The sequence below is a fragment of the Schistocerca piceifrons genome, chromosome 4 (assembly GCF_021461385.2).
Source record: "Schistocerca piceifrons isolate TAMUIC-IGC-003096 chromosome 4, iqSchPice1.1, whole genome shotgun sequence".
Classification (NCBI taxonomy): Eukaryota; Metazoa; Arthropoda; class Insecta; order Orthoptera; family Acrididae; genus Schistocerca; species Schistocerca piceifrons.
This window is the reverse complement of record NC_060141.1, coordinates 234,481,400-234,507,275: the sequence shown is the minus strand read 5'-3', so window position 1 is coordinate 234,507,275 and position 25,876 is coordinate 234,481,400. Positions and strand designations below refer to the sequence as shown.

The window sequence follows — 25,876 nt, the reverse complement described above, 5'->3', positions numbered from 1 at the left end:
AAATATCTCCACCTCCTGCTCCAGAGGGGAGAGCTCGCACTGTCTTTCAGCAGCCACCATCTCACGCTCCAACTCAAGCATCTGACCCTCGCCAGAATTGTTGTCGTGGAGCCATATATCCATCTCCCGGAAGTCACCTACATCAAGATATTGATTATTAGAAACAACAACAAAAATTTGTACCGCATTTGACTACAGCGAGATATTGATTATAACTACGAAAAAATAAATAAATAAGTAAAAAGTTCATACCACATGGAAGTGATGATTCCTGGTCATCATTCTCGATGCGTACCCTTACAGGAATCTCATTTTCCTCTTGAGCAGTAGCAACATCTACAACAATGAATTTATATGTACCTCACACAACTGTATATGATGAAAAAATATGGCAATATATTCCAACTGTACTTACTTTCTTGCTGCATTTCAGACTCCAGCAGCAGCAGATGAATTCCATCAGCTGTTGCTCTAATGCTGCAACAGCGAGATCAGAAGTTTTATGAACACTTGATACACTCTGAATACATCAAGAGCTGTTTTCTGAACATGTAAACTATCACACAGAATTTGAAGATGTACTTACATGAGGGTATCACAACCTCTTTCGCTTCCTGGAGACTTCCAGCTTCCAGCTGGCGTCTAATTCCAACAACATTTCAGGAATGAATGCGGTAACAGTAATAAAAAGGAACTTTTATTACCACTTGTTGCGGAAATATATCACAATCTCGAAAACTTTTGAACACTTTGCTACGAAATTTCATAACTGTCGCAATTTCAACATTTTTTTTTTTTTGTAAACACCCAAGTTTGGCTGTTTCCCATCATCACTGCCACTGGCATCACTGCTGGCTGAGCGTTTCATGGTGCAGGGATCAGGGATCACACTGACACAACCATGCACTGTAAAAGGGATTAGCCGAGCGGTCTAAGGCGCTGTAGTCATGGACTGTGAGGCTGGTCCCTGCGGAGGTTCGAGTCCTCCCTCGGGCATGTGTGTTTGTCCTTAGAATAATTTAGATTAAGTAGTGTGTAAGCTTAGGGACTGATGACCTTAGCAGTTAAGTCCCAGAAGATTTCACACACATTTGAATATTTGAACACTGTCAATGACTGATGATGACTGTGGTGGGGGTTGGGCTTATATACATTCAGACTCCAGCCTTTATTTTCTAGGGGGCCAATACGAACTCAGAGTGCCATACCAGCAAGTTTTTTTCTTCGAGCAGGTGTTTGAGGAAAATATCATATCTGTGGCGCCGGGGGGCGGGGGGGGGGGGGGGAGAGGAAAGGAAGATCTGAAACAAACATCATGTGTTCGTCTGCAAGTGGATGGAATATTGGATGCAGCTCTGCTAGCTTTAGAAAAACACTTTGTTCATTCTGAGACAGATGGATAGTCTGAAACGCCCAATGCCAGCTGCATCTCTCGAAATATATGTTGCTGTTTTCCTTAGGACAGAGTTGAGGAAGAAGACACTAATCTTCGACACCGGTAATGACCAACAAAGCGTGCCTTGAGAGCCACACCGTACGGCGATTTCAGCTACTGGCGGCCGCCACCCTAACGGAGGTTCATCCGCAGCAGCGCGGTGGGCTTGCCACACAACCGTACCTCGAAACACAGTTTTTATTTGGGTGCTTCATACTTCAGACAACTCGACCTTCAAGTAACAAACAACCGAACTGCATTATAAATTGCCACAGGTGCGGCGATCCATGAAAGTGGTTCATTAATTATGGAAGTGTTGGTGTTTCGCTGTAATGAATTATTACTGATTCCTTTCCTTAGTTTGTACACAACGATCAATTCTTGGGCTTTTCTTAGATACACGATAATACAATCACTGTTTGAACTCACTTAACAAACCACAACTAAAGTTGTAACGCAATTTTACGACAGTAAGATACAAATTAATATACTTTAACAGCTATGTTGTTTATTTTACAAAAGAAATTATCACATAATTTTTCTATTGTTCGGGTCTGCTACTTACATTTTGCACCGTAGCCGCCATAGAGCCAGTGGTGAGCACCTCTTTAGGGTCCTGAAATAACGAGATAAATATTAATTCGACACTGGGTGTGTTCAGCAGAAAAAAAGTTAGAAAAACTTGTTCTACGGTTATTTCCGGCATATATAGTGCTAATCTTGATATTTAAAATTGATTAAAACAGCTGCTTAAATCTATATGGCTTCACTTCTGTTCATCTACACTGAAGCTCCAAAGAAACTCGTACCGGCATGCATGCTGAAATACAGAGATACGTCAACAGGCAGAATACGGTGCTGCAATCGGCAACGTCTATATGAAGGGCTTATTTCAGTAGTGGTACAAGTCCACTTTTGTTCATTCTGAGATACAGAGTTAAATGAGTGCTGAAAAATCTGCGATACCAGAGATACCAGAAATATTCGAGTATATATCCAAGTATATATACTTGAATATTTCTGGTATCTCAACTGCAGATTTTTCAACGCTCATTTAACTTTGGGACTCTGTATCTCAGAATGAACAAAAATGGACTTATACCACTATTGAAATAAGCCCTTCATATAAGACAACAAGTGTCTGGCGCAGTTGTTAGACCCGGTTACTGCTGCTACAGTAGCAGGTTATCAAGATTTAGGTGAGTGTGAACGTGGAGCTATAGTCGGTGCACAAGCGATGGGACGCAGCATCTCCACGGTACCGATGAAATTGGGATTTTCCCGTACGACCACTTCACGAGTGTACCACGAATTTCAGGAATCCGATAAAAAATCAAATCTTCGACATCGCTGCGACCGGAAAAATATCCTGCAAGAACGGGGCCAACGACGACTGAAGAGAATCGAACAACGTGACAGATTTCGATGCTGGGCCATCAACAAGGGTCAGCATGCAAACCATGCAACGAAACATCATCGATGTGGGCCTTCGGAGTCGAAGGTCCTCTCATGTACCCTTGATGACTGCACGACACAAAGCTTTACGCCTCACCTGGTCCCGTCAACACCGACATTGGGCTGTTGATGACGAAACATACTGCGTAGTCGGATGTGTCTGGTTTCAAATTGTTTCGATCAGATGGACGCGTATGGGTATGGAGACAACCTCATGAATCCATGGACCCTGCATGTCAGCAGGAGAATGTTCAAGGTTGTGGAGGCTCTCTGATGGTGTGGGGCGTGTGAAATTGGAGTGATATGGGACCCCTGATACATCTAGATACGACTCGAAAGATGAAACGTACGTAAGCATCCTGTCTGATCTCCTGCATCCATTCATGTCCATTGTGCATGTCGATGGACTTGGAAAATTACAGCAGGACAATGTTACACCCCACACGTCCAGAATTGCTATAGAGTGGCTCCAGGAACAGTCTTCTGAGCTTAAACAATTCCGCTGGCCACTAAACTCACAATACATGTACATTATTGAGCATATCTGGGATGCCTTGCAACATGCTGTTCAGAAGAGACCTCCAGCCCCTCATATTCTTACGGATTCATGGACAGCTGTTCAGGATTCATGGTGCCACTTCCCTGCAGTACTACTTCAGACGTTAGTCGACTCCATGCCAGGTCGTGCTGCGGCACTTCTGCGTGCTCGCGAAGACCCTACACGATATTAGCCGCAGGTGTACCAATTTCTTTGGCTCTTCAGTGTAGTTGGATTTTCATACTCTTAAAATAAACCGTATAATAATTATAGATAACCTTTGACAAAGTAATTTATAGAACGTAGTATCGTAGTTAAAAAATTAATAAATCACTGGTAAGCTCTTCACTGCTCTTACGTGCGTATATTTAAATTGTAACTGCATGTAGCAAACAACTGGTTATCATTCTACAGTTTCTAAGTTACATGCAACGTTTTATAAAAATTCTGAATGCCCCCCTCCCTGCCGTGTGTAAGGGATCCGTGATCCCACGACCATAGATGCTAGTATCCGACGCCCAGGTCGATAGTAGACAGGAGTCGACTGTCCAGCGCTGCAGTAGGCAGTGAGACGAGTGTGGAGTGCGTAGTAGTAATGGAGAGTGTCGAGTGAGCTGTAGTGCGGGAGAGACGGGCAAGAATGGTGGTCGAGTGAGTTGTAAACGGTAAAATTCACCGGAGTATGACGAGTGAGCACGTCCCCCTGATCGTCGTAGGGTTCACCCTCATTAATACGCGAGTGATATGAAACAGAAAGTGACAAGTGCCGAATTATGGATTGCAGTGAGGATTGTTGTGAATGTTAACCATCAGCATTGCGTGTGACGAAGTACCGAAAATCGACAACCAATAAAAAGATATATCACTAATTAGACGTGTAAGGCGAAGGTAGCAACTGCCTCAGAATTTGTGTGTTCGTAAAAAAATATAATGCAGTCTATACATCGCAACCTTTGTGGTCCTTAATAAAAGACAAACTTTCAATCATTCCACTATTCAGTTGCAAAACAGCCGCACTCGGTTGAAATACCCCTGAAACCACAGCAGAAAAACCGATAGCCTTTCATCCATTAAGCACACGGTCATATAATCATAATAATTAACTGTTTGGCGGCTACGATAAATTACACAAAACCCAATAAAAGAAATTTAAACTGGGGTGTTTCACATGGCCTGATAATAGGTAAATGGGTACCTATGTTTATATTTTGATGTGTATGAAGTCTCGAACTCTAAATTTCCAAACTGCCTCTTATTTGCTGAACTCATTCTAGCCTTGTTCGGAATTTGATTAAAAATGGTGTGGTGCTGGGTGGCCTCCAAATGTCGAGGCCCTCAACATTTGGTGCCGCCCCCGCCCACCTCCATCCACCTTCCCCGGTCCCTTAGTCCGCCACTGCCCTCACTGTAGAAAACACAGAGTGTTTTTAATTAGTTATAGAAAAGTAACGTTTAATTCTGAAAAGGGTAAATAACTTATAGAAGTGTTTGACACTGCACTGAATGAAGCATATCATCAGCATTTATTCTTCCCTAACACTGTTAGTGCCGGTCGTTCCCGCAAGGTGAACACGCGAATGAGATGTTCCAACAGTGTTCACGGAGTCGTATAACGGTGCACAGTGTTGTTTGTGATTTCATGAATTACAATCCGCTACTACAGTTCAGAGACAATTCAGGACTAGATATCGTAAGCCAACACTTAAAAGACAAACTGTTATTAATTGGTACAATCATTTAATCGAAATTGGCTGTGTATCATATAGGACGCTGTGCCAGGGTAGGCCAGCAGTCTCCGACGCAGCAATAGAGCAAATTCGGCAGTGTCACATTAGCAGTTCAGGTAAGTCATCGAGACGTGCCAGCTTAGTATTGAATATTCCTGGTGTTACAGTGTGGGAGGAATTACGGAAAAGCCTGTCACTCAAACCCTACAAATTGAAACTTTTACAAGCTTTAAGGGAAAGTGAGAAAAAAACATAAGCTGAGTTTTGTATAGGAATGTTTCACAAAATGCAGACTCAAGATGATTTTCTTAATAAAACTGTGTTCAGTGACGAAGCCATCTTCCATACCTGCGGTAAAGTGAATCGGTATAATGTTCGGATATAGAGTGAGCGCAAAACACATCACGTCACGTAAACGAACCTGGACGGTACTCGCCTAAGATAAACATTTTTTTGCGCTGTGAACTGTAACAAGATTTACAATCCCTTCTCTTTCGTCTAGTGGTACTTTTCAATTGCCTTTTTATCTACGCTCATCTGAATAATCTCTTTCGTTTTCTTGCGAAGTTTCATTCATTTGAGCAACACGCTGTTTTGAGTTTTATGTTTATTCTTTCTCGCTAAGTTCAGCCCAGCTCCTGTGAGCTGTCCACGCTCTCGATCGTTCTCGACTTATCTTAGAGAGGGCCAGTGTTGACACTGACCGAGCTGTCTTATCTAATGCCTGGACCTCGTGACTGGCTTCCTGCGCGATCGGTAAATATGGGGAGGGGAAGGGAGAGGAATTGGAGGGGGAACCTCTGCAGACGGCAGCAGCCACAGACCAGTGAGATAGTGTTCTCCTGGCTCCGCCAGCTGCTGCTGCTGCTAGTCGCGTTCTCCTCTCCTCGCGCTGCCAGGTAACTCACTCCCCGACCTACGCACGTTTGCTGTCCCGGTCTCATCATATTCCTGTCTCGTTTCTCCGGATGTATTTCTGCAGCACATCGCGGATGAACTTTAAGTTTGTTCCGTCTTCACAGAGCGTCTGTCCGTCTCGTTTAGCAACTTCCTACATCTGTTCTACCTATCGTTTATAAGTCGATGCTATTTCAGTTTGTTTCGGTAACAATATTCACCTCCAGATGTTGTGTATCAACTTAGTATTTTCCCTCCCCCTAATCACACTACAATGTTAATCATCCAACTATCACGATATTTTTGTCTTACTAATTGCTACTGGAGCGCTATAGACATGAAGTAATTTACACAAGATGTATTGCTAGTATTTTAATGAAATAAGATAAAAACATACATTACAGTTGTTAAATGTAATACTAATGAACCAATTTTTATTAATTTTACCTTCGAGGAACAAACAAATTTAGCTTCTGGTCATATTGATGCCAGTGCCACTCAGCGCAAAATAAAACGTAAATAAATTTTAATGTGTTGTGAGTATAAAAGGAAACAAAATATCACTGGATACAGTTGAATCAGAGATAGAAGGTAACATAAAATTTTTAAAAAAGCTTTTCAAACAAGGGAGATATTTTTTCTAATGTTTATGGGGTCATATTGACCCCAGTGATACTAGAAAGGGTACAAAAAAGGCTGATGCAAGAAACCCTAATAACAGGCAGCAAAATAAGGTAAGAAATATTATTTTCACCACTGGAGGTGTTCCGTATAGCACCTGTTCAACATAAAATTCATCATTTCATTTCATTTTCGTAAATACTACATTCAAGAAACAAACAAACAGTTTAAGGTGGGGCCATATTGACTTAGCGGTACTCAATACAAAAACTGAGAATAAATTTTAATGTGTAATAAATATAAAAATAAACAGATACAGATAATATCATTGGATACAGATGACTTAGATGGAGATAGTCATATATGTTGAAATTAATAGTTTTGAAAACAAGGGAGATACATATTTCGAAAGTGCTTACATTGACATTAGAGTCACTGGAAATGTTACGAGCATTTTTCACCTGACGTGTTTCGCTTTTATTTACAATGCGTCATCAGTGATCATTCTGTAATATTGTGTACATAATACGTCTACATATTTTGCCATTTGTAGGTTAAAAAGGATTTTCTTTATGAATTCAGCGAAAAGTTTGCATACGGTGTTAATTCTTTTTTTGTGTCCTTGTGTGTGCGTGTGTGTGTCTGTGTGTGTGTGAGTGAGTGTGTGTGAGAGAGAGAGATATTTTATGTAGTCCACCGCTTTTTCTCCACAATACGGCTCGTGATATCATTTGTGGCGTACTATTAAATGAAGATTGGAAATATCAACTGCTCTTCAAAATGTCTCTAAGCACAATGGGACTTAACATCTGAGGTCATCATCCCCTAGACTTAGAACTACTTAATCCTAACTAACCTAAGGACATCACACACATCCATGCCCGAGGCAGGAGTCGAACCTGCGACCGTAGCAGGCCAGCGATTCCGGACTGAAGCGCCTAGCACCGCTCGGCCACAACGGCCGGCAAATGTTCTTGAGAACATTTTTACTCAAAACGCGTTTTCAGTGCTGCTGCTTGTCTTGCGCGTCTTTAGACTTGTTCCACGTGTGAAACAACGAAGAAAATGCTTCTAATATTCATTATGATATTCCACATGCTTTTAGTGCCCAGCAGTGCTTCCCCACTGGAATTCCAAGTGCCATGCAAGGTGCTTTCCATTTAGTTGATACACAGGTTATTGATTCAACTGAAGTCGTGACCCCATTCCAAATAATTACAATGCATGCAACTGATTTTTAATCTTAAAAATGCTGCTGAGCATCACTTTCAGTACAGGCGTGGAAGGTTTCCAAATGAAATATTATCGAAGTGTCTCAAACTAATCCCGCTCAAACAGCTATTAAAAATTTTTACTATGAAACAGAAGAATGGAAAAACATCAATGTATTTAAAAGAGGAAAGACTACGCCTGATGTCTGCCATGCCGCACTTCATCTGAAAGACCAGCCGTGTTTGTTATCTGGAAAACAGAAAGACCTGTTGATCATGTTGCCATTTTTTTCTCAACACCACAGAAAGTTCCACCTTTAACTTTGCAACATCTGATTCCAAGAACAGAGTTGTCTGACGAACAGAAATCATAAGAGATTTTATTGTTAATTTGAAGTCCTCGCCTGTAAACAATTGCAACGAACACGTTGGTTGTTTTGAGAAACTGTCGAATAGAGATTAAATTGAACATCGTGAATAAAACATTTCAAGTATGTCCATTGTGATATTATTATTCAGATGAGTCGTTATTTTCAAGCATTTCTAGAATAATGACATATTTTTAAAATCGTTAATTCTATCCAAAATTTTATTCTTAGAAATACATCATACATATTGAATATTGTTTATCTGGAAACTGAGCGCACTTAACATAGCTTGACGTAGCACTGTTTACTCGCTGGACGGTTTATCGAAACGATAGTGTGAAATATCTCGAAAATATAAATTTAAAAGTTCCGATTGTTTCAGTTTGTGATAGTAAGATATGAACTACCAATGTTTACAATAATAAAACACAGTAACTTCAAATATTGATCTATGATTCAGCACAGTATATAATTAGTTTTATTGTCACCTAACTGCAACACGTAAGCAATGTTAAGGATGGCCCTAAGCATTTCTGCCATCGCATTGTCACGTAAATCCACCTAAACATTGGTAAGGAACACAAGTTAGCATTATTTACTTGCTTAAACATTATTCCTATTTACATGATTAGCAAACAAGTTTTGAAGAGCATTTGCGTTCGGAAACATATTCAGGATCTCTATCTGCGTCGTAGTTATCAACACCGTCCTCGAATTTGTACAAGTCGTCCATGAAAACATTTTCCTCGCAAAAACAGCGAACACGTTATTACGACTGGTAGCCATATTTTTGGCACTGATTACGCGCACACATCGTGAAATCAGAGACAGAAATGCCATTTCTCGGTTTACCGTGGAACTGTTATTAATATAAATAAAGCATATCACGTACCATTTTTTACATGCGATAACTTTGTTTCTCATCGAATGTCCCTTACCACTGTTAACACCCAAGGTCTTCAATTTTATTTTGTTAGCATCTTGTACACAAATTAGCAAATGTAATAAATGGTTTTGGTTGATTATAGCTCTACTAGTTTAAAAACAACTCTCTATTTCTGCAATGGTATTACAACAAATAAAGCGTAGTGTCTCAGTGCTAATGGCACTTGAAGCAGAAACTTTCTTATTGCCACTTAGAACCACACAGTTCCCTGGTAGGACACTTTGGACGATCTCAATAAATTATTTACTTTCTCATTTGTCTCATTATTTCTGCGCGGAAAGACAGAACAATTCTCTGATACCAAAACACCTTCCTTATTATTTAGGAGCCAAGTAAATTATGTGCAAAAATAGGCACGTAGTTTTTAAAGTCTCCCGACAAATGTCAGGTTTGCCAGTCAGAGCGTTTGATATCCCCACTGTAAATGTCCTTTTACATCCACTTAATGAACAAGGGAAAACGTCTTTCTGTACGGCTCCGCACACGTTGTAATCTCTCTGATAGTGTTTTCTTGATCCCTATGCAGATATATGACAGTGACAACAGAATCGTGGCAGAATCTTCCTTTTTACCCAGTAGCGCTACCCGAGTATGACGTCGCCTTTTATTCCAACACATTTTAATACAGCACGTGGCACACTGCCCTTTTACTACTCTAGCCCCAGCACGTCTCCGAATTCGTTCGTTCTTTGCCTTCATACTTACCTGATTAGGACAGCAAACACTACAACGATAGCACGGTATTAGCCTCAATAGCGCCTCGTTTGTGATTTCGGTTAAAGTTGCGCCGCAACTTTTCATATGCATGCGACAAACCTAGTAAGGGGACCAAGCGACAGTCGGAATTTACAATTTTTTAAATTTATCTGACGTGAAGTTTAGAACTCAAATAGACTCTGAGATGACAAAAGTCATGAGATACCTCCTAATATCGTGTGGGGCCTCCTTTTCCTCGGGTAGCGCAGCAACGATACGTGGCACGGACTCAACAAGTCGTTGGAAGCTCCCTGCAGAAATACTGAGCCATGCAGCCACTCTGCGAAAGTGTGACCGGTACAGGGTTTTGTGAACGAACTGACATCTCGATTATGTCCCAGATATGTTCTTTGGGATTCAAGTCGAGCGACTTGGATGACGAAATCATTCGCTCTTCAATGTTCTTCAAACTAATCGCTAACATATGCGGCCTGGTGAGATTCCACATTCTCATCCATAAAACTTCCATCGTTGTTTGGGAATATGAAGTCCATGAATGGCTGCAAATAGTCTCCAAGTAGCCGAACATAGCCGTTTCCACTCAATAATCGTTTCAGCTGTACCAGAGGACTCATTCCATCCCGTGTGAACACAACCAACACCAGTGTGGAGACACAACCAACTTGCACGGTTCCTTGTTGACAACTTGGGTCCATGGCTTCGTGAGGTTTGACCCACATTTGAACCCTGCCATCAGGTCTTACCGACCGAATTCGTGGCTCAACTGACCAGGTCACGTTGTTCCAGTCGTATAGGGTGGGACCGATGTAGTCACGAGCCCAGAAGAGGCATTGCAGGCTATGCAGTGCTGTTAGCAAAGGCAGTCGTGTCGGTCGTCTGCTGCCACAGCCCACTAACGCCAAATTTCGCCGCTCTGTCCTAACGATACGTTCGTCGTACGTCCCATATTGATTTCTGCGGTTATTTCACGTAGTGTTAGTACTGACGACACTACGCAAATGCCTCTGCTCTCGGTCGTTAAGGGAAGGTCGTTGGCCAATGCGTTGTTCACCATGTGACGTAATGACTGAAATTTGGTATTCTCGGCACACTCTTTGTGGTGTCACCGCCAGACACCACACTTGCTAGGTGGTAGCCTTTAAATCGGCCGCGGTCCGTTAGTATACGTCGGACCCGCGTGTCGCCACTATCAGTGATTGCAGACCGAGCGCCGCCACACGGCAGGTCTAGAGAGACTTCCTAGCACTCGCCCCAGTTGTACAGCCGACTTTGCTAGCGATGGTTCACTGACAAAGTACGCTCTCATTTGCCTTCAGCTACGTCATTTGCTACGACCTAGCAAGGCGCCATTACCTGTTACTATTGATGCTGTAAAACACGTACCGTCAAGAGCTATGTTCACCAATTATGGATTAAAGTTAAGTATTCCAACAGCTACGACCTTTTTTGCTAATGTCAACTTCGTTGTCCAGTTCCAGACCTCACGCCAGCCTGCGCGAGCTCAAAAGCGTGCCTTTCGGCTTCCTGTCATAGTGGGTTGGCTGTCTTGCCAATCCACAACACTCTTGATACTATGGATCACGGCCGGCCGCGGTGGTCTCGCGGTTCTAGGCGCTCAGTCCGGAATCGCGAGACTGCTACGGCCGCAGGTTCGAATCCTGCCTCGGGCATGGATGTGTGTGATGTCCTTAGGTTAGTTAGGTTTAAGTAGTTCTAAGTTCTAGGGGATTGATGACCACAGCTGTTAAGTCCCATAGTGCTCAGAGCCATTTGAACCATTTGAACTATGGATCACGGAATATTGAATTCCCTAACTATTTCCGGATTGGAATGCCCCATGCGTCTGGCTCCAACTATCATTTTGCGTTTATAGTCTTAATTCCATAATTTACCATACTGAACGTGGTCGGAAAACTTTCTATTTTCTCGGAAATTTTTCAGAGTTACCCTATCTGCTTTGGGTGAGTGATACTTGAGTTCCGAACTTCACGTACCATACATATTAAAAGATTACAAAAATCTTAATTCCGCTTGATCCCTTGTACGTTTACTTTTCAACTGCCCGAATAGTGATTTTATGTGTTCACTTCAAATCGCGTTGTAATATCAAACAATGTGGCAAACTGCAATAGGTTACCACTGATTCAGTAATCTGTTTTTTACTTTGTTACGGGCTTCCTCATGCGTTTATCGATATTCCAAAGAAAGCTGCTCACCAAACTGAAAGACGTCCGTAATCCTCAGAATCTCCACTTGTGGTATTCCAGAATAAAATCTTTTTGGTTTGCAAGCTGCTTTGCTTTGAGTAATGAGGCTAATGAGCAGGAGCACTCCGTCAGTAGCGCGTGGTACACGTTGAGGATTTGGGTCTAATGGGAAGTGTGCTGGGGTGGTCTGTGCGGTGGTGGTCACCACTTTGTCCAAATGGCGTATCGGTCAGCACATCTGCATAATAAGCAAGAGACTTGAGTTCGAATCCTCGTCCGGCACAAATTTTCAACTTTTTCCCATCAGTATAAATCAATCTCCACTGGCTGCTCATGTCTTTAACTCCTTTATTCTAATAAAACACTCGATCTTTCGACGGCTGTCTCCACCATCGTCATCAGCAGCGAAACAACACTGACTGCCGGGGATGGTATGCTGTTCCGCTTATATAGCCGCGATAGGAGCAGCTAGAACCTTCCAGAAATAAGGTAATCAATAATTGGTTCAAAATGGTTCAAATTGCTCTGAGCACTATGGGACTCAACTGCTGAGGTCATTAGTCCCCTAGAGCTTAGAACTAGTTAAACCTAACTAACCTAAGGACATCACAAACATCCATGCCCGAAGCAGGATTCGAACCTGCGACCGTAGTGGTCACGCGGTTCCAGACTGCAGCGCCTTTAACCGCACGGCCACTTCGGCCGGCCTCAATAATTGGATGTGTAAGTGTTTGTACCAGTTTCTTTCTCAGATTAAGGGGCAAGAGCTATTTACTCATATATTTTTGTAGTGCATGGATAAATGCTGATGCCTTCTTTAACTTTGCAACTACTTATTCAATACAATTAAGATTTTCATTTGTTATTACTCCTAGGCTCTATGCTGAAGGAGAGATGTTGAAATTGGTCCCATTTGTGGTTAAAGATGGTAGGGGTTTTCGATATTTTGGGCTAATGATTCTAAAATGGACAACCAGTACCGCTTTGGTTTTGAATGGGTCGAGCTTTGGCCCTATGTCCTGCACCCATTTTGATAGTGTACACAGGTCGGTACTGAGATCTCCATGGTTCGTAGCTTTCGCACTTAGATACAACAGAAGATAGTCAGCGTACACGTGGTATTTGTAATAGGACAAGGTTGATGACACATCACTTGCGTGCAGTGAAAAGAATATACGACGTAATACCGAACCCTGGGGGACGCTTGACCCTACCGTCTCCATTATGACTTTATTGTGTAGCTTTATGGTGCCGGACATGACGCATTGCTGAAGAGACGTCAGTATGAGTGAAACCATTTCACTGCAATTGGCGAGAAATTTAGGCTGCTATGTTTGGCGAGTAATATGTCATTGTCGACCGTGTGAAAGGCTTTGCTGAAGTCTAAAAAGCACATGATGGTTGCCTCTTATGCATACATGGCAAGCTGCAGATCGTCTGTCACCTTTATAAAGGCAGATGTTGTGCTGCGATGTTTACGAAAGCCTGATTGGTGTTTGTCTAATACATTGTTTGTAGTTAGGTAGTTTGTTAGCTGGTCGTGGACTATATATTCTCAGGCCTTGACAATAGTGTAGGAAGAATGCAAAGATGTCGATAATCAGAGAGTGCTATTGCAGCGTAATGTGAGGCCTCAGAGAAAACAGTTGTGATTAAGGAGTGTTTGAATATATCTGATATAATGGGCGGTAGTATGTCGCTAATAAGCCTCATCATTTGTGCCTTGGAGTCCAGCAGATACTGATCTGATACGGATGATGGCAAGACGAACAATATGAACAGAAATCTGCTACAGGATAGAATGCTGCGTTTTTTGAATACTATCTTCCTTCAGGCGAGTTGTGGTGTAACCCAGCTACAGCATTTGATAAATCGGTCGCGGAAAATTCTTTACACGTGCGGAGTTTATCCACAGCAGTGCACCGTATGGTGTGCACATAATGTGCTAGAGTCCTCGCTTCTCTCCTCCACCCTCATTCCTTCCTACTCCATTCGTTGACGGTACACGAAGAGAAAAACTATGGGTATACCCCTGTGTGGGCGGGAATATAACTAATGTTAAGATCGTGGACTTTATGAGGTACGTCTATTGGAAGAAGTAGTATGTTAATTGACTCTTTCGGACGTGGGCTCTCGGAAATTTGTGCGCGAAGTTCTCTACGTTTTTCTTTTAGCCTCTCCCACTTGGTAAGTGTCTCAGACCGACGAACAGTACTCATGAATTGGCCAGACGAGAGTTCATTAAACGACCTTCTTGGTAGGTGAATTACACCTACTCAAGAGTGATAAAGTAAATCTGAATACAGCATGAACCTTTCTCATGGCTATTGAAGCAGGGTCGATCTTTCACGTATCTCACAACTATGCTTGGACGTAAACAAGAATATCGTATTTCGCTAATTTCGTGGAAAGTCATCTGATGTACATGGGCACTAGCTTCTCGAAGTAATGCCAAATCCATTACTACGTCTACAGCTACGCCTCGGCATATACTCCGCAAGCCATGTTACCAGTTGTGGCGGAGGACACGTATTGTACCACTATCATCTACTCCAACCCCCCCCCCCCCCCTCCCTTCCCCGCCCTGTTCCGCTCGCGAATGGTGGGTCGTAACAACGACTGTCGATAAACTTCCATATGAGTTCTAATTTCTGACTTTTTAGTCGTAGTAATTTCGCTCTCCTACACATCTTCAAACGTACGCTCTCGGAATTTCAGCAGTAAAATTTTCAGCAACAGTCAACACCTCATTTGAAGCGACTGCCATTGAAATTTGTTTAGCATCTTGCGGTTAGTGAACGACGCTGCGACGAAATTTTCCGCTCTTCGTTAGATCTTGTCTATGTCTTCTGTTAATCCTACTTAGAAAGGGTCTGGGACTCATGAACAGTTCTCTAGAATAGGTCGAACAACCGTTTTGTAAGCCACTTCCTTCGTGGATGAATTATATTTCTTTAACAATCTTCCAGTGAACCTCCGCCTGTCATCTGTATTTCGTGCAATTTCATTCATGTGATGATTCTACTTGTGGTTGCTCTAACGACTTTACAGCTGTTATGGCTTCCAGCACTTTCTCACCAACAGCGTAAACAAATATTAATAGACTGTTCGCCTGTTTACGAGAGATATGCTACATTTATTTACGTTCAGGGTAAACTAACAGTACTTACATCAATCATTGACCGTCTGCAAGTCTTTTTGCATTTCGCTGCAGTCTTCTTGCGTCGAAACCTAACTCATTTATGTATAGTGTAAACGGTAATGGCCCTATAACATTCCCTTGGGACAGTACAGATCTTATCTTCACATCTGTCGATTTTATCTCGTAACGAATAACGTAATGAGTTCCATCTCTTAGAAGCCAGGAATCCAATCAGAAATTCAGTCCGATATTCCGTAAGCTCGTATTCTGTTTACTTACGTATAGCACGAGACTGCATCGAATGCCTTCCAGAAGTCAAGGAACACGGTATCAACCTGGGCACCTTTTCCTACGGCGCACAGGATTTCATGGAGAAACAAAGAGAGCTGCGTTTCTCAAAATCTCTGTTTACGGGTTTCATGTTGGATGTTGAGGTGCAGATTTTCTTTCTCCAGAAACACCACAGTTACTGAACGTAGAGCATGTTTCCTAACCCCACAACAAACTGACGTCACCGTTAAATACCTTTACTATGTGAATCACTTGCTACACTCTTCTTGAAAACATTGATGACCTGTATTTTTTGCAATCCCTTGGTAACTTTTGTTGTTCCAGCGATCTATGCTACACAACTAATAGAAGAGGAAGCATAATCTCGCTAGAATCTCACAGGTGACTCATCCGGTCCAGATGCCTTTCTACTATTAAGCGATTTTAGTAAATTTCCTATTTCACCGTCTCTTATCTAAATATCTCTCATTTTGGCGATCGTAGGATGACTGGAAGCGGGAACTGTATTGTGATCTTCCAAGTGAAGAAACTTCGGAAGACGAAATTCAGTATTTCCGCATTCTCTCTGTAATATTGCGTTTCGGTGCCATTATGCTTACTGAGCCACTGAATAAATGATATTGATCCATTAACTGACGTTTTTTGAGGCGCCAGTCTTCTGAATGGTTTGATGCGGCCCTCCACGAATTCCTCTCCTGTGCCAACCTCTTCGTCTCAGGGTAACACTTGAAACCCATATCCTCAATTATTTGATGGATGTACGAGATCTCTGTCTGCCTCTACAGCTTTTGCCCTCTACAGCTCTCTCTAGTACCATGGAAGTCATTCCCTGATGTCTTAACAGATGTCCTATCAACCTGTCCCTTGTCAGTGTTTTCCACACATTCCTTTCCTCTCTGATCCTGCACAGAACATCCTCATTCCTTACTTTATCAGTCTACCTAATTTTCAACATTTGTCTGTAGCGCCACGTCTCAAATGCTTCGATTCTCTTCTGTTTCAATTTTCATACAGTCCACATTTCAGTACCATACATGGCTATGCTCCAAATGTACATTCTCAGAAATTTCTTCCTCAAATTAAGGCCTATGTTTGATACTAGTAGACTTCTCTTAGCCAGGAATGCCCTTTTTGTCAGTGGTTAATCTACTTCTCGACCATCAATCCTGAGGTTAAGTTTCTCGCTGTTCTCATTTCTGCTGCTTCTCATTACTTTCGTATTTCTTCGATTTACTCTCAGTCCAATCTTGTACTCAATAGACTGTTCATTTCATTCAGCAGTTCACGTAATTCTTCTTCACTTTCACTCAGGATAGCAATGTCATCAGTGAATCTTACCATTGATACCCTTTCACCTTCAATTTTAATTCCACTCCTGAACCTTGGTTTTGTTTTCATAATTGCTTCTTCGATGTACAGATTGAACAGTAGGAGCGAAAGAATACAACCCTTTCTTATACCCTTTTTAATCCGAGCACTTAGATCTTGGTCGTCTACTCCTATTATTCTCTCTTGGCTCTTATACATATTGTATATTACCTGTCTCTCCCCATTGTTTACCCTTATTATTCTCAGAATTTCGAACATCTTACATCATTTTACTCAATCGAACGCTTTTTGCAAGTCGACAAATACTATGAACGTGTCATGATTTTTCTTTAGTCTTGCTTGCATTATCAACCACAACGACAGAATTCCCTCTTTGGTGCCTTTACCTTTCCTAAAGCCAAACTGATTTTCATCTAACACATCTTCAATTTTTTTCCATTCTTCTGTGTATTATTCTTGTCAGCAAGTTGGCTGCATGAGCTGTTAAACTGATTGTGCGCTGATTATCGCTCTTGTCAGCTCTTGCAGCCTTCGGAATTGTGTGGGTGATATTTTTCCGAAAGTCGGATGGTATGTCAGCAGAGTCATACATTCTACACACCAGCGTGACGAGTCGTTTCGTTGCCACTTCCTCCAATGATTTCAGAAAGTTTGAAGGAATGTTATCTGTCCCTTCTTCCTTATTTGATCTTATGTCCTTCGGAATTCTGATTCTAATAGTGGATCCCTATCTCTTCTAAATCGACTCCTGTTTCTTCTTCTTTCACATCAGACCAATCTTCCCTCTCACAGAGGCCTTCGATGTACTCTTTCCACCTTCCGCTCTCTCCTCTTCATTTAGCAGTGGAATTCCCATTGCACTCTTAATGTTACCACCCTTGCTTTCAATTTCTCCGAATGTTGTTTTGACTTTCCTATATGCTCAGTCAGTCCTTCCGACAGTCATTTCTTTTACCATTTCTTCACATTTTTCATGCAGCCAATACTTTTTAGCTTCTCTGCACTTCCTATTTATTTAATTCCTTAGCGACTTGTTTTTCTTCTGTATTCCTGAATTCCTCTGAACATTTTTGTACTTCGTTCTTTCATTGATCAACTGAAGTATTTCTTCTGTAACCCATGCCTTCTTAACAGTTACCCTCTTTGTAGTTATGTTTTTCTTTCCAACTTCTGTGATTTCCCTTTATAGAGATGTCCATTGCCCTTCAACTGTGCTGCCTACTGACCTATTCCTTATTGCTGTATCTATAGTCTTAAAGAACTTCAAGCACATCTCGTCATTCCTTAGTATTTCCATGTCCCACTTCTTTGCTTATTGATTCTTCCTGACTAATCTCTTAAACTACAGTCTGCTTTTCATGACTACTATGCTGTGATCTGAGTCTACATCTGCTCCCAGGTACGCCTTACACTTCAGTATCTGATTTCGGAATCTCTGTCTGACCATGATGTAATCTAACCAAGATTTTCCCGTATCACCCGGCCTTTTCAGGTATACCTCCTTATCTTATGATTCCTGGGCAAAGTAATCGCTGTTACTGGCTGAAATTTATTACAGAACTCAATTAGTCTTTCTCTTCTCTCGTTACTTGTCCAAAGCCTATATTGTACTATAATCTTTTCTTCTAGTCCTTCCCCTACAACTGCATTCCAGTCCCCCAAGACTATTAAATTTTCATCTCCCTTTACGTACTGTATTACCCTTTCAGTGTCCTCATGTGCTTCCTCCATTTTCTTCATGTTCACCTTGCTACGTCGCCATGTATAACTGAATTATCGTTGTCGATGTTGGTGTGCTGTCGCTTCCAATCAGGACAACCCTATCACTGAACTGTTCACAGTAACACACTCCCTGTCCTACCTTCCTGTTCGTAACGAATCCTACTTCCGTTATACCATTTCCTGCTGTGGTTGATATTACCCTATTCTCATCTGACCATAAAACCTTTTCATCTTTGCATTTCACTTGACTGACCCCTACTATATCTAGATTGAGCCTTTGAATTTTGCTTTTCAGATTTTCTAGCTTCCCTTCCACGTTCAAGCTTCTGACATTCAACGCCCCGGTTTTTAGGACGGCATCCTTTCGTTGGTTACTAAATCTTTTTTCGCATGATCACCTCCCCTCTGTAGTCGCTTTCCGGAGATCCGGATGAGGGACCATTCCAGAATCTTTTGTCAATGGAGAGAACTACAAGCCACATATCCCGTAGATATACGTTATGAGCCTTTAATGAAATGGTTTCCATTGCTTTCTGGATCCTCATGTCGTATATCATAGATGATTCTTCCACCTTTAGAGATAGTTTTCTATCCGAAGGACAATAGAGTCTCCTGAACCTCTGTCCACTCCTCCGCCCTCTTCGACGCCATTTCGCAGAGTGAGGCTGACTTCTTATTCCAGCAGTCTTCCATCGCCAGTGCTGATTATTAATCAATATTTAGATGGTGACAGGTTTCGAACCCGGGACCGAGGACGTTCTGATTACTATTCAAAGACGCTAGCTATCCCGCCCCCCCCTTTTTTTTCTATTTTGACCGGTATTGTGTGTTGCGCTTGGTCGAGGCGGATGTCCCATGACATCTGTTCATGTTGATCGTTCATTTCCTTACCCAGTTTTTTTATTACAGGAGGCAACGAACCCTCTGATCGCTCACGCTGAGCCTCCATGCTGGCGATCCCTAGACCACCTGTGATTCTATGTAAGATCAGAACTTCTTAAGTTCCTCACGGTTGGTATAATTTTACTTTCGATTTCAGTGAACTAATCTCGCATTTGTTTTATAATGCTCATTTTGGTTTTGTTAAGCTTTTGCTTGCAAACTAGACTTTGACTTGGTTTAAATCTATGTTGAAGCTGTCCCTGCTACCGTAACAACTTTTGCCTGCGGACTAGACTTTGGCTTGGCTGAAACCAATGATGAAGCTTTCTCTGCTTTTGTAAAAACACTCTAACATCGCGGTGGCTCTTTACCATTTCTTACAGTCTTGATCGTCACATATTGATCTAAGGTGTACGCCACTATGTTTCTGAATTTCGTCCATTTTTGCTCCAAATCTTCGTCCTCAGAAATGAATATTTGATGTCGGCTACTCAAACACTTTGAAATTTGTTTCCTATCACACTTGCTAAGCAATAGTATTTTTCTTTTCGTTGTAGGCTACAAGAAGATGGCACAGCTGTGCCGGAACTGACATAGTTGTATGCGTTAGTGTAAATGTAGTACGATTGAGACTGTGATACTGTAACATTGACTGTTGAATTTTATTCATTTGTGCTGCACATCTCGCTTGCCAGTGATGAATAGTTGATATTTGACCGCCAGTATATCTTCACACCAGTCAGCACGGGCAGTGGCTCAGGCGGCTTTATATCACTGACCTTGGCTCGAGTTTTATTGGACGGTTGGTTCCCTTTGAGCCACACCAATTGCCACCACTTATTCAATCCTCCTCATAGCGAGCTACCGACAACTTTATATGCCTAGCGATGACCTTGGTCAGTACTTCGCAAACATCAGAGCTCTTTCGGTCCATGTGCAGCGTTTTTCTATATGTTTCCAGTTGTGAATGTCAGCGAATGGATATTAATGTATGGAAAATATTTAGCTTTTTTCTAAGCTACACTGCTAACAGTTAAATGTGCAACTCGTGAAGGAGGTATGCAACAAACGTTAAACTGACATGAAGTATTTTATAAGCTTGGATAAGCAAATTTTAAACAATTCAGTGTGGTCGCACAAGGTATGTCGAAGTATTGTCATCTGTATTCTGCATAAAGAGAAGGGTTACATGGAGAATTTCTCATACGGAAATCGCTCGTGAATATTGGATGGCTGTAAGAAAAGCATCTTATGTGTCGTGTAAGACGGGGAAACGTCCTCCAGCACATATCAGAATTCACCATCGTGTAGGGCCACTCCTATCGGGAGTTTTAATTAAACTTTGGTTATTGTTTGAAAGTCCACCTTTCTGCCTTCCAGAACCTGGTTACCTTAAAGTTGTTAATTGATGGAAAGACATACCATACAAAAGAGGCTTACATTAAATCTCCTAATAATACTGTATTTAATAGGTGATTAGTCCTCACGAGTCTCTTAGTGTGTGAGTGCTTGGGTTTCAGAGTTAAGAGATCGCATCTATACACGACTACTAAAAAAATTCTATAAAAATTAAAGAATAATTTTGTGCTGCAAAAGTCATGTAATCAATCCTTTTCTATTTTGATGAAACTGCCTACGTAAATTATTTTCACTTCGACCATTAGGCAATGCCAACGGCCTAGCCACGGTGTATACGCTGGTTTCCGTCAGATCACCGTAGTTACGCACCGTCAGGCGTTGCTAGCACTTTGATGGGTGACCGTTGGGTCTGCCGTGCACCGTCGGCAGGCGGGGTGCATTGACTACTTGTGAGAGCAAATGAGGAGCTATTTGATTAAGAAGTTGCGGTTACAGGTCAGACGAAAACTGACAACGGCCAGGAGAGCGTCGTGCTAATTTATTTTCTTCAGTGAGGACAGTCGGGGGCTCCTTGGCTGCCGTCGTATTATAACATCGCTGTCGTAGCGCACGCTGTAGACGGCCAGCTGCTGTATACTGAGGTGTCAGAAGTCATGGGACAGCGATATGAACTTATACAGATGCCGGTAATATCACCTACATCAAAAGGTTTCCGACGTCATTATGACCACATGACGGCGGAATGGTAGTTGGAGTTATATGCATGGAACATTTCATTTCGGAAATCGTTAGGGAATTAAACACTCCGAGATCCACGGTGCCGAGAGTGTGCCGAGAATACGAGATTTCATGCAGTACCTCTCACCACGGACAACGCAGTGCCAACAGCCTTAATTTAACGACGGGGAGCGTAGTGCTAACAGACGAGCGTGAAATAACCGCAGAAATCAATGTGCGACGTACGATGTACGAACGGTTAGGGAAGTGTGGCGAAATTTGACGTTAATGGGCTATGGCAGCCGACGACCGACTTGAGTGCCTTTGCTAACAGAACGACATCGCCTGCAGCATATCTCCTGAGCTGTTGACCATATTGTTTGGGTCCTAGACGACTGGAAAACCGTGGCCTCTTCGGATGAGTTCTGATTTCAGTTGGTGGGGTTCGACTGTGGTGCAGGCCTCACGAAGCCATGCGCCCAACTTGTCAACAAAGCAATGTCTAACATTTGGTGGCTCCATGATGGTGTGGGCTGTGTTTACATGGAAACGTTTCTGTTCGACTACTTGGAGACCACTTGCAGCCATTCATGACCTTCATGTTTCCAATCAGCGATGGACTTTTTACGGGTGACAATGGGCCATGTCACCGGCCCACAATTGTTCGAGATCGATTTGAAGAACTTTCTAGGCAACTCGAGCGATGGTTTGGTCACCCAGATCGCCCAACATGAATGCTATCGAACATTTATGGGGCATAATCGAGAGGTCAGTTCGCTCACAAAATCGTGCACTTTCGCTGTTATGGACGGCTATAGAGGCAGCAGCACTCAGTACTTCTGCAGGGTATTTCCACCGACTTGTTGAGTCCACGCGACGTCGAGTTGCTGCACTACGCCGGGAAAACGGAGGTCCGGCACGATGTCAGGAGGTGTCCCACGACTTCTGTCACCTCAGCATAAGTCCGCTGGTCGCATCGAGGACAGAGCATCTCGCACAAATGAAAGAAGCCTCCAACCATTTCAACATTATGAGTGTATATAAAGTTACCCGTAACTGTAGACCATTTCACCTGTGAGCAGTAATGTTTATTGAAGATCTTCAAGTCTGGCCAAGTATCTGTGAATCTTAATCTTGGTGGGTGTAATAGGCGATACATTGCAATCTACAGGTTCGTGATCTGCCGAAAAAGCAGCTTACTGATCCGCGACAATGGTGTTCGCATTGGTGGTAACGCGCATATGGAATCTATTGGTTGTGGAGGGCTCTACTTAATACCATACAAGATCCGAATGGTACCACGCGACTAGCGCCTGAAAGGACAGACATGTTGTATGCGTGGCTGTACAGGGTAGTACAGGCGCGTCATATATCTTTAGTCAGGGAAAGATCTTGTTTATAGTAAGGATTTCTGGAGGACCACGGACTGTCAGCAGGGCGACAACTGCTGTTGTTTTCCTCGACGCCGCAGTGGAGAGAGAGGGGCGTTCAATGACAACGCTGGTCGCAGGAGTGACACTACGCCGACTTTTCAGACGCACCCTGGTTCTGCGTGTTTTGAGAGTGTGGTGGCTCTGAGAAAACGGAAGTTATCAAATGGCATTAGTTATCGTCATAAGGGCATATTACCTTGTGTATTAATTTGATGTCCCACTAGGTAAACAAAAGTATCACCACTGGTTCGGATAACCGGTAATTTTGAGAGCAGCCAACATATTTCTCGCGTGCTAAACCCGAACCCGAAGATTCTATCATCGAGGTACCTGTTTCGTTACCATTCAGCTAGATAATTGGAGACTGCATAGTGTCTGTGCCGTTGTGCTTACTTCGATACAGAAGGTGTTCGACTGTTGCCCTGGCGAGCAAGTTCACCAAATTTCTTACACATATGTGGTCTTGATCTGCCGAGAGCCTCACACGCCACTGCGCACAGAACACTACAATAAGATGAACTCCGACGCAGAGTTGAAGCTGCATGTTACGATGTACTCGTTTTTTTTTTCATTCAAGATCATTTCTACTCGATGTCCAGAGGTGGCAGCTCTGTGTACTACATTCCGCATTCATATTTCTGATAAATTTAACTATGTTTACTTAATCCTTTACCATGAATGCACATTAAGCAAACTTTTCGTTATTTGCTATCCTTCCTGGCGTTGCAATTTTTTGTGTGAAACTTCGTACACAACGGTAAGGAGAGGTGTGGTACGGAGTGTTGCTGCTACTGTCATCATAGGAGACCTGGACTGGACCAAAAATGATTAGTGAACAAGTTATCGAAGTGGCCGTGCGGTTAAAGGCGCTGCAGTCTGGAACCGCAAGACCGCTACGGTCGCAGGTTCGAATCCTGCCTCGGGCATGGATGTTTGTGATGTCCTTAGGTTAGTTAGGTTTAACTAGTTCTAAGTTCTAGGGGACTAATGACCTCAGAAGTTGAGTCCCATAGTGCTCAGAACCATTTGAACCATTTTTTTTTGAACAAGTTAACAAAGCGAACAGAAGATTTACTTAACTTGTGAATGGTGGGCTCCATGTGGTTCCCAAGTCGTGCAGCGACCGTAAACCATAAAATTACCAAATATGCAGCAACCAGTCGCAAAATCGTGTTTTATTTATTCACTTTTGCAAATCGATTCAACTGATTAACAGCCATCATCAGTGCTTTGAACCAAAATGTGCCTTGAGTAGTAATACTGTCTTCAGCAGAGGTCTTCTCAGAGAAAATCACTCCTCTCTTCCTAGGTCAGCAGGGTGCATTGATCATGGGAGACGATTTCAACTGCATCCAGGCACCCAAAGACCAATGTCCCACTAGGTAACCAAAAATATCACCACTGGTTCGGATAACCGGTAATTTTGAGAGCAGCCGACATATTTCTCGCGTGCTAAACCCGAACCCGAAGATTCTATCACGCGTGCGTGGCGCTAGTGATGATTTTCCAGCACCTCAGCCTTGTGATTCTTGGGAGCATGTTCATGGCAATCATCTGGGATTAAAGGATTTCACTAGCCATTCTTCCAGCCACCTCTACTGTATTTAGATCTCCCACTATATTTTTAGTGGGGAGCAGAGTGCTGATGTCTAGCCCATTGCGTTCTCTGACCGTGACGCACATATCTGTGCTGTCAATCTCTGCCGCCAAAGGGTGTGGCGAGGCTGTGGACCATGGAAACCAAACATGACCCACCTTATAACACCCGACTACTGGCAGCTCGTTGAGACCACGTGGACAACTCGTCGCCCTGTCTTGGTGGGTGCTCTGTGGAACGCCTGCATTACGCAACGCCTTGATTGTTTGCAGAAGGAAGGTTGTGGCATGGCAGTGACGAATTCAGGAATTCTATTTAACAATTCTTCAGGAATGTACTGTGTTTCCATATGCACCAGAGCACCAGGAAATAGTGAATCGTACCAAGACACAGCTCACATCCCTCTCTCGCCGCCACCTTGAAGGAGCTATGCTCAGGGTGCACACACAGGATGGGTTAGTCTAGGAGTCTCCAAGTGTGTATCATGTCATAGGGAAACGAAGCCACCGTCGGAGGACTTTGATTAATGTTCATACAATTGATGATAGGCGTCATTTTGATACCCAACGGGATCTAGGGTCTGCCATTGATGCATACTATGTTATGCTGTACTCTGAACAATGTTACCACCCCGCCAACATTGCAGACGTCTCCAGAGTCTTCTTTGGCTCGTTTTCCGTGGATACGACGATGGACCTGTTTCCTAACATCGCACAGGACGAAGTCCATGATGCTGTCCAGGCGGATTCTACGAACAGGTCGCCTGGCCCTGACGACCTCCCACTGGAGTTTTATTGGGCATTTCGTCCATGTCTGGCGCCACTGTGGACGGAGGTTTGTAAGGAACTTTGTCATCTTACGTGCCGATTTCAGACGGTTTTCTAGATGGTTTCTTCATTCGTATTCAAAAGCCTCAGGATTCCTCACGGACATGAGATTACCGCCCTTTGACGTTACTCAACGGCGACACCAAAATCTTTACTTGGCTGTTGGCTGTGCGACTTAAACGGACGGCTCGGTAAGTGGTTTCCACCGATCAGACTTCTTTGGAAGGTACCAATAACATCCGTACTGCTCTCTGTAGCTATAGAGACGTAATTGCTCTTGCTCACCCTTGTCGTATGCCTGGAGTTTTGGTAGCTCTTCAGCCAGACGTTCGATCGGGTCGATCACGTCTACCTGGAAGGGGTAATCCGCAGTATGGGATACTTTGATGCTACCATCGCCGACATAATGCGTCTCCTTTGTGTAGCTCGTCTTGTGTACTCTACAGGCTTCAGCG

The 25,876-nt window shown here is 42.9% G+C and overlaps 1 protein-coding gene across 1 annotated transcript in view; it reads left to right on the top strand.

The window, feature by feature from the left end:
- Nucleotides 1-5,994: 5,994 nt before the first annotated feature.
- LOC124796265 (probable cytochrome P450 301a1, mitochondrial) overlaps nt 5,995-25,876 on the top strand; it is a 188,255-nt gene continuing 168,373 nt past the window's right edge. The window contains exon 1 of the mRNA XM_047260376.1: nt 5,995-6,054. The gene's annotated coding sequence lies outside the window, so the exon portion shown is untranslated. The remainder of the gene's footprint in view (nt 6,055-25,876) is intronic.